At 41.1% G+C, this 18048-nt stretch overlaps 1 protein-coding gene across 4 annotated transcripts in view; it reads left to right on the top strand.

Moving 5' to 3' along the window:
• Positions 1-6340: 6340 nt before the first annotated feature.
• STXBP6 (syntaxin binding protein 6) overlaps positions 6341-18048 on the top strand; it is an 83412-nt gene continuing 71704 nt past the window's right edge. Inside the window, exons 1-2 of one of the 4 annotated variants that reach the window (XM_056493207.1) lie at positions 6341-6479; positions 13164-13243. The gene's annotated coding sequence lies outside the window, so the exon portion shown is untranslated. Of the gene's footprint in view, positions 6480-7265; positions 7414-7818; positions 7954-13163; positions 13244-18048 lie in introns of those variants that run through there. The other 3 variants (XM_056493209.1, XM_056493206.1, XM_056493208.1) reach the window with 3 other exon arrangements.

The raw sequence follows: 18048 nt of genomic DNA, 5'->3' as shown, positions 1-18048 counted from the left end.
GAGTTGTAATCAGACATGATATACGAGATGCTTGGTCTTTAGCAAGGTTTCTAGCAATGCATTATTAAATATGGAATCCTTTGTATTGCCAATTTTGTGTCAATATTTGTGTTTATAGCTTTGGCTGTCTCATAGAATTGCACTTTAAATGGAATGTAAGTCTCTGCCTAACATTTTTCTTTTAATTGGCATTCAGAGTGTTTGTATATATATGTATGTATTAGCTATTAATCCAGACAGTTGCACACACAAGCAAAATCATTCAGACAGCTTTCAGAGTCAACTGAAAGGCAAGGTGGATTGGCCTTAATTTTGTCACTTGCATATGCAACAATAAAAGTCAGATTGAGGAATCTTTGAAAACTTTGCATTTCATAAACAATTGGGAATCCAACAATATGATATTGATAAAAAGACTACAGTTTCCTGAAATCTATTTTCAATGCCTTCTCTAGCACATAGTAGCACATATCTTCAGTTATCTACATATAAGTCTTTAAAACTACCTGACATTATCATCAACCTTTTTCAAATATAGTATTTCAAAAATAATACCTATTTGAGGAAAATATATTTCATGACATTTTTATATTTCAAATACAAAACCATGTAATGATTTACATATTAAACAAAATTAGGTTTCATAATCACTGAAATAACAAAAAATAATGGTTTTCTGGAAGAACAAAACTTTCCCAAAGCAATCAGATTTTTCTCTTATTTTAATTCCCAGCTGCAAGCTGAACAGAAAAATAAATTTGTTTCTCTCATTTGTATTATCTAGTCTGGGACATAATTTAGTAAAGAATACTATGGAGCTGATAAAACATTACACAAGTGCTTTGTACAGGCATCACAGTAAATTATGCAGCGCTGTTTGCTTTTTCTCCCCTTTACCACGAAGGGCATTTTTTCAAATAATTGCTGTAAATTCTCTAAGAACTCAAAGCACATAGTAAAATGTAAAAACTTTTAAATTAACTGTCATGAGAGCATATTTCTAACCTCTCTGAAGTCCTTGGATGTCATACTCAGACCCATGATATTTAACACCACTGTTCACATGGCTATGATACCAACCATTAAGTGATGATAAACAGTAAGGCATGCTGTGCAAATGATATATAATTTTATGTTGCATTCCCCATACCCTATTACAAACCACACTAGAATTTCTGTGGTCAGGTCATATACTGTGCTAGGCCAGGCAGCATGTGATGTCACCCCCCTGATAATCATAAACATTATGCTCAGATTTCATCCACTGGTCAAAAGAAACCTGTAATTAGTGACTAAGCCAACCAGATCTAATAAAATGACAGGGTCTTTCCAGTCCTATAAGCATGGACTAATCAAATCCCTTAAAAGCTCCCACTGCTGCCTAACACATTGTATGTCTTTTCTGAAAGGTGCATGTTCTAAAAACAATTTAGGAAAATATCACAAAAATTTCCAAGATGTCTGAGGCTCAATTGTGCCCCTTCACCCTCCTCTGCCTTGCTGTGCCTGAAAGTTTTCTGAGATCACTGGTCAATGAAAGCAATTACTCATTTTCTCATAGTTATTTTTAAGCTGGTCCATGCATGTTGAACAGCAAGATACACTACCTTCATTGCAGGAACTAGGACAATTTTAATCTATCCCAGTAATTAGGGATTTGGATTTTCCACATATAGATACACACATATCTATCTATGTCTCTGCATATCTCGATGTTATCTTAATTAGATTTGAATTAAGGGCTATTTATTTTGGACAGTGCTCATACTTAATTAAATGTTTTAATTTTCAATTGGCAGGCTTAGAAGAGACTTGAATTTGCAGTTAGAGATATTGCTTTTAGTGTAAACAGGAAATGAATAAACATCAGAAGATATCAGAAAATTAAAAGTAAACAGAAAAATGCTGAATTTTTTTTTCTTGCCTCATTTTGTCTGTCTTAAATAAAGATAAAAAAATCTTTTGAATGTAGAACAGCATTCTCCACATACTGTTCTTTTATTGACATATTGGAGCAGTGAAACTTCCTGCTCTTGTTTTATGGTGCCATCAGATGAGAGGCCCACAAAGAACCTCCTTTGCTTTACATGTCCCATAGATCCTGCTGTGGAATATTCCATATCCTGACATAGTTCACTGCTCAGCCTGCCTTGCTTCCTATGCTCAATCCTTGAGGGTGCTCTTTCAGCTGCATAGAAGGAATACTTTCAGGGAGGTATTTGAGGGGAGATATGTTTTTATTATATGGGAAAGGAGCAGTCCTGAAGATAAGAGAAGGAATGCCTCCTTTGCTACCTGCCAATGCATTCTGCTGCTGAAAGAAGTGCAGAATTCCTGAATGCTCCCTCCATGGGTAAGAAAAGACTAGAAGCAATTTGTAAAATGACCTTACTATCACCAAAAAGCCTGTATCTTTTAATACAGACATCAATTTTGCAGTGCATAGCTACATACTGATTTTTTTGCAAACAGTAGTAAATCATATTAATTCTATGGATTGGGTTGTACTAAATTTCTTTTTGTTAAGCAATACTTGCTCATACTGAGAACTTCTACAAGAAAATATGACCCAGCAAGGATCATAGGAAGTATTCTTTTATGTTTAAATTTTATTTGTGCCTTTTACAAAAATAGAGAAGTAAATCTTTGCATTTGCTTTTGTACATATGGATGCACTTTTTCATCATTTGAAAAAGAATACAACTTATTGCATCCTGAAGCAAAAAGAACAGTGGTGGTCCTTCAGATGACACTGGGGATGTGCTGTAGCTCTGCAGTATGGATGCATTTGTCACAGATGAGTAGTTTCTACCTTTATCTGCACTGCACAAGGTTTTCCCCCTCCTGCCATCAGTTCTTCATGGAGCTCAGCTCTTGACTCTTCACGACTGGCTGCTTTCTCACTAGGCAACAGGAGCACTGGCTGCTCCAGAGTCTGCCCCTGCCACCACCCAGTTCCTGACTCTTTACTTTTAGCCACAGCCTTGGTGGATTTGCCATGAGGGATTGTATGATCTGAGGACTAGAACAATTAGCTATGGGGGCAGGGTGTGCAGTGACTCAGAACCCAGTGCTGGCTCCTACAGCACTGAGAAATCCCAAAGTCCATGCATGACACAGCTCCCCTCTCCATATAGTTCATCAATAAATTGAATCACACACCCTCTTATGATTAATTTTCTCTGTCTTGCAACTGTAAAGCACTTGAATTGCTTAATGACTTTAGCTATGCACTAAGCATGAGGTCCAGCACTTGTCACCAGCAGCCTTGCACATTCAGTTTATGCCACAGATCTTTAAATAATATATTTAAAAATTATTTCCTAGATAAGACTTCAGGTGTCCTGCACTGTTAGTGCTGTGAGGAATTGTAGATATCCTGCTTGCTAGTCCTTTATCAAGCTGCTTATCAGTGACATTCTTGTGGTTCCACTGCCTAATTATAAAAGTCAGACTTCTGCTCTCCAGGCCAGCAAAACGTTTCTTAAGTCTTAAATTCGAGGTCACGCTTCTCAGAAACAGTTTATTATTCAAATGTAATTTTAAGTATTTTGCACATAAACCATTTCAATAACCTCATGTGTTCCTGGAGCAAAGGTAAGGTTTGCTTTTGAAAACTCAGATGAGTCTTACACCAGGTAGCCAGCAATATCTCTATTTCATCTCTGCTCCAGTGGAACTGATGAAAAATGAACCCAACTGAATGTGGACCTCTCTACTGATCCCACAGGATTACAGGACATACAGGCAAGCTCTGGGTTTTTTTCTCAGATCTCACTCCTGCAAACTCTATGATCCTCAGAGATGTGCTTGGGTACAATCATTAAAAATTATTTAAACATGATTGCTTCCTCGGCTTAAGCTCTGCCTCCTGGCCAGAGACTGCTGCAAGGAGTGTTTGAGTTAGAGGTGAGGTTTGTTTGCACTGAGATAACAGACTAGGAATTGGGGTAGGAGAGACACAGACATGTCCTGTTTTGTGAGGACAGTAAGCTCTGTGAAGAAGTCTGGCATACTGCAGTGGGCAATAACTTCTCAAATTTATTCACCTAACTGGACCCCTAAGGGGCTCAAATAATTTTACAGGGTTGACTGACATTTTTTTTTGTGTTATTTATGGCTGCTTCCATGTGTAAACCCACTTGCTCTCCTAGACCTGTTTGGCATGAAGGCTGAAATCTGCTGGACAGTTTTTGTATGCTAAATCTGTCTAACTAATAAATTTACCCAGCTGTAGGAGAACAATGGCTGAGCCCAAGCATGCCACTCAGACTGACAAGCCCAAGGACACTGAAGATGTTTTAAAAGAACAGTACATGTCACAGGAGATGACAGCCTATATGCTTAAATATAAACTCAAGACCATCAATACAATTTTGCATTTCTAGCAGCACCAATCCAGTAACCCAAATTAAATACTATCAGTTCAAATGACAATGGAAGCAAAAATGAGAAAAATTTGAAAAGTCTGAGTAGCTGCAAAAATAAAAACTGGACTTCAATTTCTAGTCTTACCTGAAACAAATTTCCTGCAAGAACCTACCAGAGGAAAAAAAATTAAAAAAAACCAAAAAACCAAAAACAAACAAACAAACAAAATTAAAAAAAAAAAACAAAACCAGAAAACAAAAGAAGAGGAAAAAAAAAACAAAACAAAAAAAAAAATCTATTAAAAAAAAAAAAAAAATCCCAAACCAAATCTCGCCAAAATACACTAAAAAGAGAAGGAAAAAGGGGTGAAAGGTTGAAGGGCTGGAAAGTGCCATTATTAGTGTTTGTGAATGCATATTCAGCTTTTCTCTTCTTGGTTTCTGTATCAGGCAATTAAATAACCATTGCAACTTCAGCGTTACCAGTCTGTGTGGCTGCAGAAAAATTAGAGAATAACATTTTAAATGACTTGGTATTTAGATAATAGATAAAAATGGATCACTTATCTGGATGTTCCCAAGTTTATCTTTCTGAAAAAAGGTCATGATGAACTCTTTGAAGGTCTCAGTGCTCAGACTCTTCAGAAAACAAAACAAAACAAAAATCCTCTTGTTTCCAACCTTGTCTTTCCTAGCTGTGGCCTGTTGTCCCTGTTTTCTGTTCATGGCTGTGCATCTGGCCTGAAGCCCACAGGTGCTGCAGACACTGAACTCTGCTGGCAATCACAACTTAAAAAAAGGAATCTATCTTTTGAAAAATTGTTGTTAGGATAGATGGACAGCTGAAGGCCACTGGGGGTTGAACTTTTTATGTATAAGATGGGGAGGATTTTGTAGGAGGCTGTTACCTACAACAAAAGTAGATTGGCCTATTTCCATTATATCCTTGCAAAATTTATTGGAATTAATATGAGCCACTGAATGGATTTCACAGCATTTCTAAGAGAGGTCTAAAGGAACAGCAATACAAATGAGTGTAATGGTCTGAAAAACAGGCTGTAGCAAACTGCCACTATGTAACATCAACAACCATTAGATAAAATGAGAGGATCAAAACACACACCCCCTGAGCAAACAGTCAGCTTACATTTCTATTAACGGAAGTTGCACCAACTGCAATTCACGTCGACAATCATACAAAAACTCAGTGTTATAAATTAAACATTGTAAAATAAAGTACAAATATATTTTGCTTTGTTGTGAATGTTTCAAAGCATTGCATTCCCAGCATTGCCACAGCGGACACACAGGATCTGGACGCGTCACTGACACCCAATGTAGAAAACACAAGAACAGAATTTGTTTCCAGTTTTATCCTCTGAGAGTGGAGTAGCAGCACTCTGTTACTCGTGCGAGGCTTTAGGAGGAAACAATGTCTCCAGGAGCCCGAGCAGCGATGGCACACCTGAGCGATCCCCGCTCCCGGTGCCTTGGCTCGGCTGCCGGGAGCCCAGCCCGCCTCCCGCCCGCCAGGTGAGAGCGTGTTTCTGCTCCCAGCGCCTTCAGCGCCGCGGAACTCGTCCGGGAGCTAACAGGGCGCTGCACACGTTCATCTTGGAGCTTTGCCCGTCTAAACTCTCAATCCCGGCGCCGGGCGCCTCCGCCCGCCCCAGCGGCTCCGGCGGGACTCCGGCAGTGGCGGAACCGGGGCCGCAGGAGGGAACCGGGCCCGCGGGAGTGAACCAGGGCCGCAGGAGGGAACCGGGGCTGCGGGAGGTTCCGGCCGGCCCGGCGGGCGCTTCTCCCCGGCGCGGCTCCACGGCGGCCCCGCGCAGCGCGTTTGGGGTCCCTCCCTTCAGCTATCCCAAACTCCGTTCCAACACTCTCGTTCCCTCCCGCCTCCCCAACCCTCCGCATCGCTGCCGCGCCCGCGGGCGGCCCGGGACGGGGGCGGTGAGCGGCCCCGATTGGCGCAGCCGGCGCGCTGGGGCCGCCCCTCGCCTGGGCGCTGGCAGCGCGGCCGCCGCCGCGGGCACGGCCGGCAGGGCGGGAGCGCCGCGCTCCGCTCCGCCAGCGGGGACACGGCGGAGCGCACCGAGCCACGGAAAGGTGGGAACGGGGCGGGTGGCGGGGCCGTGGGGCGGGCAGGGGCTCGGCGCCCTTCGGCTCCCCCGCCCCGTTGGGGCTGCCGGCCGCGGGCGGAGCTCTCGGAGGGAGCGGGCAGCGAGTTCGCCATCAACTCCGCGGTGCTGTCCTCGCCCCGGCACGGCGCCGGGAGCTCCTGGGCGCCCCGGGGGTGCCGGGCCGAGGCAGCCGGGTCCAGCGGGGCTGAGCCGTGCCCGCGGGGCTGAGCCGGGTCCCGCGGGGCTGAGCCGGGTCCAGCGGGGCTGTGCCGTGCCCGCGGGGCTGAGCCGTGCCCGCGGGGCTGAGCCGGGTCCAGCAGGGCTGAGCCTGGTCCAGCGGGGCTGTGCCGTGCCCGCGGGGCTGTGCCGTGCCCGCGGGGCTGAGCCGTGCCCGCGGGGCTGAGCCGGGTCCAGCGGGGCTGAGCCGGGTCCAGCGGGGCTGTGCCGTGCCCGCGGGGCTGTGCCGTGCCCGCGGGGCTGAGCCGGGTCCAGCGGGGCTGAGCCGGGTCCAGCGGGGCTGAGCCGGGTCCAGCGGGGCTGAGCCGGGTCCAGCGGGGCTGAGCCGGGTCCAGCGGGTCTGTGCCGTGCCCGCGGGTCTGTGCCGTGCCCGCGGGTCTGTGCCGTGCCCTCGGGGCTGAGCCGGGTCCAGCGGGGCTGAGCCGTGCCCGCGGGGCTGAGCCGTGCCCGCGGGGCTGTGCCGTGCCCGTGGGGCTGAGCCGGGCTGTGCTCCCGGCAGCGCAGCCCGCGGGGGCTGCGGAGCGGGCGGACCCGGCCCTGCGGCCACCCCCGGCGCGGGAGGCTTGGCTCTGACACCGGCCCCGAAGTCTGCGCTGCCGGCAGCCGCCGGTGCAGCCCCGCGCTGCTCCGTCCCTGTCGCCCATCCTCGGAGGTTCTGCGGGTGGCGAAGAGCTCACAGAACCGTAAGCCTTAAGCAGATGTACTGGTCCCCTTCCAGCTCGATGTTGGGGAGTAACCTTGACAGCCCAGCGACCACCGCCACCTTCCCCGCTTTCTGTTTGAGCCAGCTTTGCTAATGGAAAAGTGATATCTACAGTAGCTGTCGACATTATCCACTTGTCTTGTGCTGGTGCTGATGAAATCTGAAGTTCAAGGAAATATTTACTTTTATTTAGAGAAACGCGTTATTCTTTTTTCATCGTATTTTGCCCCCTGTCAAATAGAGGAGCTTATGTTTTAGGAATTACATCACTTTGCAAGTCCCTCTATCTTTCTCTAAATATAAACTGTCTTTTAGGATGTCTTCAACTTGGCTGTTTTCCTTCTGTGAGTCAGAGCTAGTGTTACTGCTTTTCATTGCTGAACAGGCTCCACAGACCCATGACACTTAAAGAGTTTGCAGAGTTGTTGCTCATGTGATGGGGATCATCTGGCAACTCTGCTTAACGTTACTGAGGCAGACAGGACTTTTCCAGCCTGAAATACTGGAAGATGACAATAAGGTATCTTGCTTCTCTGTTGAATAGGACTCTAATCAATGCTGCAGTGACTAACTGTAGGGGAGGTCTGTGACCTGCTGCCTTTTGTAAGGGAGGAGTGAGCAGAGGGTAGGGGAGTTGTATCTTGCTGGTGATGCGTTGAGTTGGCAGCTCAGGGGTTTATTTTTCACATCTGTAGTTTCCAAGCACACTTTACTCCTGATTTTTTCTGTAATTCTAGTAAGTGATTTTAATGAGGCCCTAAGAACTCAAAAGGTAATGATCACAGGAGAATCCTTGTGGTAGTTTGGGTGCAAGTAATCATAATGGGGAGCTGGGTGTTATTTTTGCCCCCATGCTCTGTGAATAGGAATCTACAACTTATTGTCCCTAGGAAGAATGTTCTCTGTGGGGCTGATGTTAGTCTGCTTGGTAAATACTTGAAAAAGGCACTTTCAGTGAAATGTTTAAGGCCTTTCTGCTTGAGGGAATGCAGTTGTAGTAATTTCACTCAAATTTCCCTTCTATTACTCTTGATTTTCTTCAGGACTATGCCTTAAAAGTTATATGGCACCTTAAACAATGAAAATAAAAGGTACTGTAACATTTTGAGTGTAGAGAGAAAGAACCATTTTACAAGTTAACCCTACCACCATTTTGTGATAACTTCCTCAGGTGAAGGAATTTCCAGGTCGAAAAGAAAAGGCTGTGAAGAATTGTGCAGTGGAAAGTAAGGGGTATCATACCTTTGAGTAAGAGTGCTTGCTGTGGTGCCTGAGATTTCTGTTAACTTGCACATGTTGATTTCTCTTGTCTATTTCATTTATCTTCAAGTTTCTGAGTGTCTCCTAGACAGGGTCTGTATAGGAACATGTAAAGTCAGGGAAGTGTGATGATAACATGGTGTTGTGAGCTATAGAAGGGTCAAAGAGAAGTACTTTATGTTTTTTTTCTTCTTCCAGGTTTATGTTCAGATCACCTCAGTCCTGTGTGCATATGGGATGTTTAGACAGTGAAGATACCATAAGCCATTTATAAAGTCCTCAGTATAAAGGCTTTTTTTCCTCCTAGTTGAATTTTTTTTCTTTGTACTACTTCAGGCTAGGAGCTCCTTATTCTAGGAGTTCACTTCTTAAGTAAGATGAATTCATCAATAGGTACTCCTTGAGTTTGTAGTGCTGTTATTAGATTAAAGCATGCATTTTAGACAGGTTAAATATACCTTTAAAAATGAAGCTTATAGGACTATATGGGATAAGATGCCTTCTGTTTTATTATGAAAACAATTCTGTGAAATGCCAGCTTTGTAAAATAGTAGCTGTTAGTCTCCTTTGGAGGGAAGCATGCTCTCTAAATAATACTGCAATTGTTCTTTCTTCTTTCCTTGTAACTTAATGTCTATTTCCAATGTCCTGTTAGCTGGTAAGCTAACATTGCCAAGGTTTTACAGAAGTGTTTCAATCACAGTTATTTGGATAATATGATGGTAAGGCAAACTTGTCTTCTGGTTTTAACCAAGCAGGAATGCTATAGCTAACGTGTGGAGAGAAAAATCAAACCCTATAAGGGAACACTTAATTTGCCTAGCCTTAGATTGGTGGTCTCTAGTGATGTTGGGGATTTGAAAAATGGATTAACTAAAAAGCCTTGACATTAATTTATATTGTATCCAGACATGCCAGTGAATTCATTAATACACTTTTGCATATGACTGCAGCAGTTTGTGCTGGTTTAACTGTTTAGAAGCATGTTTAAATTTAGGCTTTTGGTCTGCCTGTTTCTTGTTCTGAGTCAGGACATGCAACTAGGATTTATCTAGTATTTTATCAGGGCTGATAAACATTGCCTGGTTGTTTACAGTCTCTTGTTGTGTAGCATTCCTTGATTATACAGATCTTTGATTTTATCCCCAACAAATTTCTTAAGCTTGGAGAAAAGGAGAGGAAAATAGTAATAATAATTCAAAACAAGAACTATGTTAATAAGAGATGGGACTATTGGTTTTCCTGCCTAAATGGTGTCATAGAACATTTAGGCTGTGGTGTGCAGGGAGGAACCCTGGTTTTAGGGGAGTGGGAGGAAGGACATTGCCGCTTACTCCTTTTATTTTTTTTTTTTTTCCTCCTCTGGGTAATCTGCTATCACAGAAATGAATGATGATTTCTCAAAAGCAAATGCATTTCTGAAGCTATATATACCTGAAATAAACTCACAAAATTATTCATAGGGTAACTGAGGGCCAAAGAAAGATCAGACTATTTAACAAAATCATTTTATTCAAACTCTTTCAATAAACTGCCAGTATCCTCTTCCATCCTGAGAAACCTTTTCCCAGTAGTCCATTTTCTTTTTCCAGTATACATTTTGTGGAGGCCCAGTTGGCTTTTGGCATGTGTTGTTCATTGTGATGCTCTGAGCTCATAGTTGAACATTAAGCTGCCTTTTTTGATCTTAAGCTTAGGCAGAGTCCCCTTCACCTGAGGTTTTTGACACAGACAGTTCTGTGGGGTTTCTTTATCATAAGTATAAAAGATTCCTTTGTAAATGGGATTGCATGACTGTGAGTTAGCTTGATATATTACATATTCCTACTTTCCCTTTCATAATTTTCTTTGCAGATAGTTTTGGGAAAGGATTCCTTCTGTGCTGAAGGGCTGCAGGTCTGAGAGCACTTTGGACTGTAATATTCCTGGAAGGATGGGCTGTGTTATTTACAAGACAGCACTTGTTTTGGATTTCTGATGCTCAGAAGACCCAGGTTTCCATATCTGTGTGTTGTCAGTTTCAGACTTTTGCATGTAGATAACAGTGGTAATGTACTGCCAGCAGCCCCAAGGGAAAAAAATCCAGACATTTCTGTTCTGTAGCATTTTGATTTCCTTAATAAAACAGGAACATTGCAGGAATTCAAGGTTGCTCAGTGGTGCAGAATTCTTACCAGTGGCTACAAACGAGAATGTTGCCAGCTCGAGGAATTTTTTTTGTTTTGTTTTTTTCTTCTGCTTTTACCATCTTGTGTGGTTTTAAACTTCAGACACTTTAACTTCATTATCTCTTCCTAGAGATTGCACGTTTTTTATATATCTGTGAAGTTTCTAAATAGTGTAAAATACATTATGTAATTGCAGACAGATCTGTTAATAATAGGGGAAATCCCAAGATTACGTGTACCTGTAAGAAACACTTAGGATGGAGAAACTGGAAAACAGGTTTCTGGGTAGGTTGAGTTTGTCTATGCATAAAACAGTGCAGTTAAATGTGTAACAGTAATAAATAATAAACTTGTTTTGCTTTAGATTTCAATAGAAGAAATTAACATACTGCTACTTGAGTTAAACTCAGCCATGGTTAAATTATTAAGATTCTGTTGCTGTAGAAATAATTCCTTCTTCTTGATGCATCACCCTAAGATAAAACTGGAAATGTGACTTTTGTAAAATTTGGTGCTTTCCTGCAATTCATCTGCAAAACACTCAATACTTATAATTTCTTCTTTCTAACTGTGCTGGCCAACAAGTTTGTTATTTATACATTTTGGTTTTGGGTCTCCTTTTCACAGGCCATTCTGTGCTATGCTTGCAGGCTGGTTTAGAAAACTCTCTTCTGTATCTTGCAAATACTTGCTTGGAGAACCAAAATAGTAATTCCTTAGCTTTACTTACAGATTTTTTCAGGATTGTTGAGGTGCAAAATTGAAATGTAATCTAATTTTGTTTTTACCTTTCCATTTGTTAGTGTACTTAGGAAGAGGGGAAGAACAAACAACTGGCCATATGCAGTATACACTTTGAAAACTCCCTCTTGGTAATTAATACAAATTCTAAGATGTTCCTGAGCTTCCTCTTGAATTGTTTGCTTTTAATGGACCATTATCTGAGCATATCAACTTTCTGTATTCATTTAAAGGGACACAATGCTCAGTTCAACATTGTTAATCATATATGGAAAGAAAGAAGGAAAGAATATGATCAGTTATTGACAGATTGGAATTACACAGTTAGAGTGAGTTCCTGTTGATTCATTTCTTTCCTTGAGCTTGTATGGCAGGTTCCTGACAGTGTGACAAAGTGTCCAAGTGCTCTGACATGCCCAGAGGTTAGTTACTGGTCTGTTAGCACCTCTGTGACTTTAATATAAACATGGCAAATAGTTTTTTGAAGTGGCAATTTGTTCAGTGTAGGTTAACAGCACTGTTAACAGCACTGCTGGGACCTTTGGCTTTCAGGCAGCCTGGAGAAAGGGTGGATGCTCAGAGATGTGCTCTGACTGTGCTCAGTCAAAGGGGTTTCCTTCTGCTTCCTGGTGGCCATCAGCTCCTTGCTGGTTGGCATCCCCTGCAGGTGGGCTCTGCACCTGGGCCTTTGCCATGTTTTTCATTGAATGGAACTTACAGGATTCAGAGAGGCACAAAAAAGTGTCTGGTGTCAGGAAAAGACTAACAAAAAACTATTATTCAGCTGCCCTTTGTGTCTTATAACACCTACTTCTAAATCTGTCCTTAACTCTGAATTCACAACTTAGTTTTGTCATTTTGAAATCTAGATCTATGCTGAAGGGATTGCCTGAAGGAAGCAGTCTGCCTTTAAAATACAAAACCCCTCAGAAGATCACAGAACTGTAGCAGAGCTGAGCTTGGATGGGACCTCTGGAAGTTCCTTTTTATAGTTTTATTATACTAATCTCTATAGGGGAAAAGCTGTGTTAAGCTTGGCTTTTTTTGGACTGTTCTCTCAGGCCCATGGTGTGTTTCTGGTCTGTGCAAGGCCAGGAGTTTCACTTCATGATCTTTGTGGGTCCATTCCAACTCAGATGTTCACTGATTTGTTTAGGGAGATGTAGAAAGGAAGTAGCAGCTTGTAAATATAGAGGTTCTCTATAAGAGGGCATACCAAACAAGGAAGACTTTGTTTTGTGAGCAGACAGCTGAGTGAAGTCAGAGTCACATTCACAGATGGAATGGAGTTCTTGGTTACTGGAACTGAAATTTTCCTAACTTATATTTTTTTGAGCCTTAAGTGGGGACTTTTTCAGAATCATCTGATATTGTGCCCAAGCTATTAATTTTTATCTCAATCAGTACAGAATTTCAGTTTTGGTATAAACACAGTTTCAATATATTCTTTGAAGAAGCATTATTTTTGACTGATTTTAGTAAAACTCAGAACTTAAGAAAATTAATGTGTCAATTGTTTATTTAAAACATGGGTTTTACTGTAGCCTGTGTGCATTTGCAGCTGTTCAGAAGTGACTTTCAGAGGAGCAAAGGATGATTCAACAGCATATGAAGTGCTGGATGCTTCTTCCCACATTGCTGGTAATGTATGATCTGTATTTGAAAAATGTAACCAAGATTGAATATTTATATATTTTTGGGTTTTTTTTCTGGGCAACTGACTAGTTTGACTATAACATCAAACTGAGTTTGCTCTAAGTTAGGGTATTTGGATCACTTTCAGTTTACCAGGCCCTGAAGTATGCATACAGAAATTCATGATGGAAGTGTTTGTTTTGAAGATTCTGATTTATTTTAACTCCTGTGGAAACTAAAGGCTGTAGCTGACTTCACTAGGACTTGAACAGAGCAGGTAGGCATGGTTTTGTCCCATAGAGTTGCTTTAATATTTGTCTCCTATGTATTTAGTAAGGCTCCAGATGTTCCTTTAGTATGTAACTATAGGACTAGGTGATGTGTTTCTTAGATGCTGAGACATAGTTACAGTATATAATCTATTGTGTAAATATCCAAATGCAAGATTAAGGATTTGCCGTGGGTGATCAGTTGTACCTTGAAGATGTTAATTAACCTGCACTTAGACACAGATTGTATTTGTGATTCAGTCTGGGTTTAAAACTTAGTGCCAGTTCTGCATTCACTTGTGAGTTAGTGCTGCTACTTAGGCACCTGATTACCTTGTGACCTGAGGTGTCCACGTTTCCTTCTAGTCGGTGGAAGGAGTTGAAAGCCTTGGGGGCATGAATCACAGCACTGTAGTGTTTCACAAAATAGTAATGACATTACTTCAGTAAGCAATATTAAAAAGCTTGAACAGAAATAGCTTTTATGTGAGTTGGGAGTAAGGCAATACAATTTTGTGACTGTGTTAGCTGAAGGTAGCTGTGTCAGATGTGTTACACCTCATTTACACATCTTGACACACCACTGTCCCTGTCTGCCCCAGTTTGCCAAGGTCTTGCTGAATTGTGGATGGTTCTTGTCCCCAGCCCAGGAAATCAGTTGCATGGGGGTATCTCTTGAGAAAGCTTTGGGAAGGTAAGCTAATTGTTATCTGTGAAATTTTTCAGGAGGAAGCTAGAACCTCTAACTTACTTTAATGATTTGATGGGATCTGAAATATGACATTTAGTGTCTTAAAAATAAATTCTCTGTGTCCAATGTGATATTTTAACTCAGAAGCCTTATCTGGCCAAAGGCTAATGTGACAGCCTTTAAAGGATTAAGAAACCAGTGTGCCTATACCTCGATTAAAAAATTTAGTAGATAGGAGCCACATATAGGGCACCTTCAGATCCTCAGAAGAATTAGATAAAAGACTAGTTTCAGGTTCTGTTTTGTTGCTAGACAATGTTTTATTTTAGGGGACAAGTATGCAATTAAAAAATAGATTTCAGTAATTTTTAATTTTATTTTTTTTTTTTTTTTTTTTTTTTTTTTTTTTGGTAAACATTATGCATTTTAACCTTTTAAAAAGAAATCTTCAAAGATAAGCTCTATCAGCCAAAACAGATTTAGTCATGTCATGTGAAACAACACTGCATTAAACTGCCCTTCTTCATCTTTTGGTAAATATTGTATTGTGAGAGATACAGCAGTGTTTTGGAGTGGGAGTCTAAGGGCTTATGATGGTTCCAGATGCTTGTGGGTCCAATTCTATTCCTAGTTACTTCTGTGTAAACCTCTCACTTATTCTTGTAGAGATGACTGCTTATTTGTGAAAGTGGGCAGGTCTGGGCTGAGGCAAGGCTTGATCCTGTTGTCCTTGGAGTACAATGACAGAGCTTCTGCATTCCAGTTAAGGGGGTGATAAGACCATGTTTGCAGCTCTGCTTTCTGTTCTCTCCCTTACTTTATTAGGGAGCTGCTTTGGTTTTCTGGATGTTTGGGTAAAGAAAACTGGAATTCTCCAGTAGTATCAGACACTTGCTTATTTCATGTTTGTCCCCTATGGAAACTTGTGAAGAAGGATATAGTCAAGAAGCTGACATAGCTTGTGATTAGTTGTGTGTTTCTAACAATAGCTGATGTCTTCAGATCTTAACTTCAGAATACTGACTGGTTTTGTGCATGAAAGTAGGCTTGTTATTCATTCAAAAGCAGTTTGGTTTTTGTTTTTTGTATTTCATTTGGTTACAGTGGAAAGTGTAGAATGGATTGTCTTTGACAGTAACCCAGGTGCCACTCTGGGTGCTAAGTGAGGCTCCTTACAGCTCTCTCTGAGCAGTGATCAAGCTGAAGAATGCATTTGTGCAGCCCTGTGTCTTTATTTTTATCTTTTAAGCAATTCAGTAAGAAACTTGTCATCAACTCAGTGTGCATTTGAAGTCCTGTTGGTATTAAAATTTGTGAATTTATCCCATGTTCGTATAACACGAACATCTTTCCAGTTTACAACAAACCTGTTACTCAGGTTTCTGGAGTAAAACAGGCAGTGATGTATATGGACTGTTTTTCTGTCTCTTGCACTCTGCATCTGTTGTGTCTTCCCCTGTCTGACATAGTTTGTGCATGTACCCTGCACATGGTCTGTGCATGTCTCTGCACAGAAGGAAGTGAATTTTCACAGGTGGAGCAATAAAAGGCACCCTTGTGGAGGTGCAGTGTCTGGGTGTTTCATAGGGAGCTGGTTTGGTGACCATGAGCATTTTCTCACTTCCTGCTGGTGACAAAGCAGAAAATCCCAGGTTATTTTTCTGTATGTTCCCCCCACCATTGGATTTATTTCATGTTCTTACAGCACAAGCTTATCTGAACTTCAGGATGTGTTCCCAGCTTTGACATTAGTGCTCATACTTATTTTTGCCTTTTCATTTAAGCATTTCTCCTTCTTCCCTTTTCAGAAGGGTGGTATGAGGTGGGATTGACTATTGATGTCTGTTATGAATAAAGGGAACCTTGCTTTTCTGATAGAGGGGTAAATACATAATTTAGCTTGAACTAAGAGGAAAATGCTTTTCATTTCACTTAGTGATCTGTGCTCAGGAGCCATAGTAGGGATCAGGAAAGTGGAATCCAGACTGTGATTATAATGTATTGTAGTATGTTATGCTGAATAAAATTTTCTAAAAATAGAAAAGAGATATTATAGGGCTCCCAGGAAGTGCAGCAGTCCCCCTGGAAACATGTCTGAGATTGGAGGAAATTAGAGTTGAGTACCACTGAAACACAGAGGTGCAATGAGCTGTCTTCTGAGGTGTGGGAGCTGTGGGAGGTATTTATCTGATTAATGAACCAGTAGCACTGGTTCAGCTGTGTTCCTTGAACCAGGATTATTCCCCTAACATGGTCTCAGCTCTGTCTATTCTCACTCTTTGTTTTCTGCCTTCATAATTTTGTGTTTCTTCATTTCTCACTATTTCTTATCTTAGCAACCCTTGTATGTGATTTTAATCCTGAGGTTGTTCTCTTTGAAACCTCATTTAGCAGTCCCCAGGGACTTCTAAAGGGACTTAATGAGTGTGCACTTCCCTGTCATGTGTCAGTTTAAACATTAACTTTGGCATCTTTGGTCAAAAAATGTTGACTAGAGATTGATTTCCTCTATTGACAGGTGAGTTCTCATCTTTCTTCGTGTTCTTATTTCCTCATTTAAATAATTATACTTTTCTTGCTTATCTTAGAAACAAGGTAACTTTTGGGAAGAGTAAGATGTGACCCAGATGACTGGAAAAGGGGAAGCATTGTGCCCATCTTGAAAAAGGATAGAAAGGAGGATCCTGGAAGCTGCCAACTTTCCATTTCTCTCTCAATTCTCCCCTTTCGCAGTATTTCTTGTGAGTTCCCTACTTTAAATGAAACAACAAAGTTATTGATGATAAGGGATGAAAGGTAAATATTTTATAAATACCACTGTGGTATGTTCTGGATCTTTCCAGATATGTTATTATACTCTGTGACAGGATGTGAAATATTCCACACACATTGAGTAAATAATAACTCTTATTAATAAAAGCTTTTAAATTAGCAGAGCTGGATAACTTTTTTCTGAACATCTTAAAATGAAAAGCTGGAAGAAATGTAGATAGAATAAGGAAGGACCTGGAATTATTCTAGATATCTAATTAAATAGTGGCTTCTTATTCTGTAGTTGAACAAAAGAAGCCAATGCTTTGCCAGTGGTAAAGGGTCACTGAAAAGAAAAAGACAAATTTAAAGTGGTGGGTGGCCATTTGCCTCAGTATGGTGCTGACAAGTCTAATATATTTTATTTTGTGTAGAGTATTCTGTATTTATTAAGCCTAAAATTTGAGTAATATACATTCAAAGGCAAGAGCAATTGCATCTGTTATCTTTTAATCTTTCAATGGAGCAATTGATTTCAGTGTAGGATTATCTGTATTATAAGGTACAGGACACTGAAGGGCTGCTTCCCCTTCTGGTTGGCTTTTTTCATTGTTCTAAAATATCTGAGCACCTTAAGTACAGGTCATATCTCTGTTGTACTTTGAATTTTCTATTGTATTTCTTTAAAATTATGGGTTAAAAGTTATCTTTAGTATATGTAATTTGTAAATTAGTTACATATTTATGTATACCTGAGATCTTTGCTTTTTAAAAGGTGAAGTTGCATTTCTTCATAACCACAATGTTTTGGGGCTTTTTTTTTCTTTTTTTTTTTTTTTTCTTTGTTTTTGTTTGTTTGTTTGTTTGTTTTGTTTTGGTTTGGTTTTTTTGTTTTGGTCTTTGGCCTGAATGGACATCCGAGGCAGAAAGATTTTTGGAAGGTTTATTAGCAGCAGATCCTTGCTTTATTCCATATGGAAGTCTTTATGTTCTGTTGGGGGTCCTATGAAATAGTTATTTCCTGCAGTAATAAAATAATCTCTCAAGTATAAATGATGCTAGAACTGTCAAGCTGAGCGAGCAGCTAAAACTAATGAGTT

The sequence above is a fragment of the Oenanthe melanoleuca genome, chromosome 5 (genome assembly GCF_029582105.1).
Source record: "Oenanthe melanoleuca isolate GR-GAL-2019-014 chromosome 5, OMel1.0, whole genome shotgun sequence".
Lineage (NCBI taxonomy): Eukaryota > Metazoa > Chordata > Aves > Passeriformes > Muscicapidae > Oenanthe > Oenanthe melanoleuca.
The sequence above is the reverse complement of the archived record's forward strand: the minus strand, read 5'-3'. Positions and strand labels throughout refer to the sequence as shown.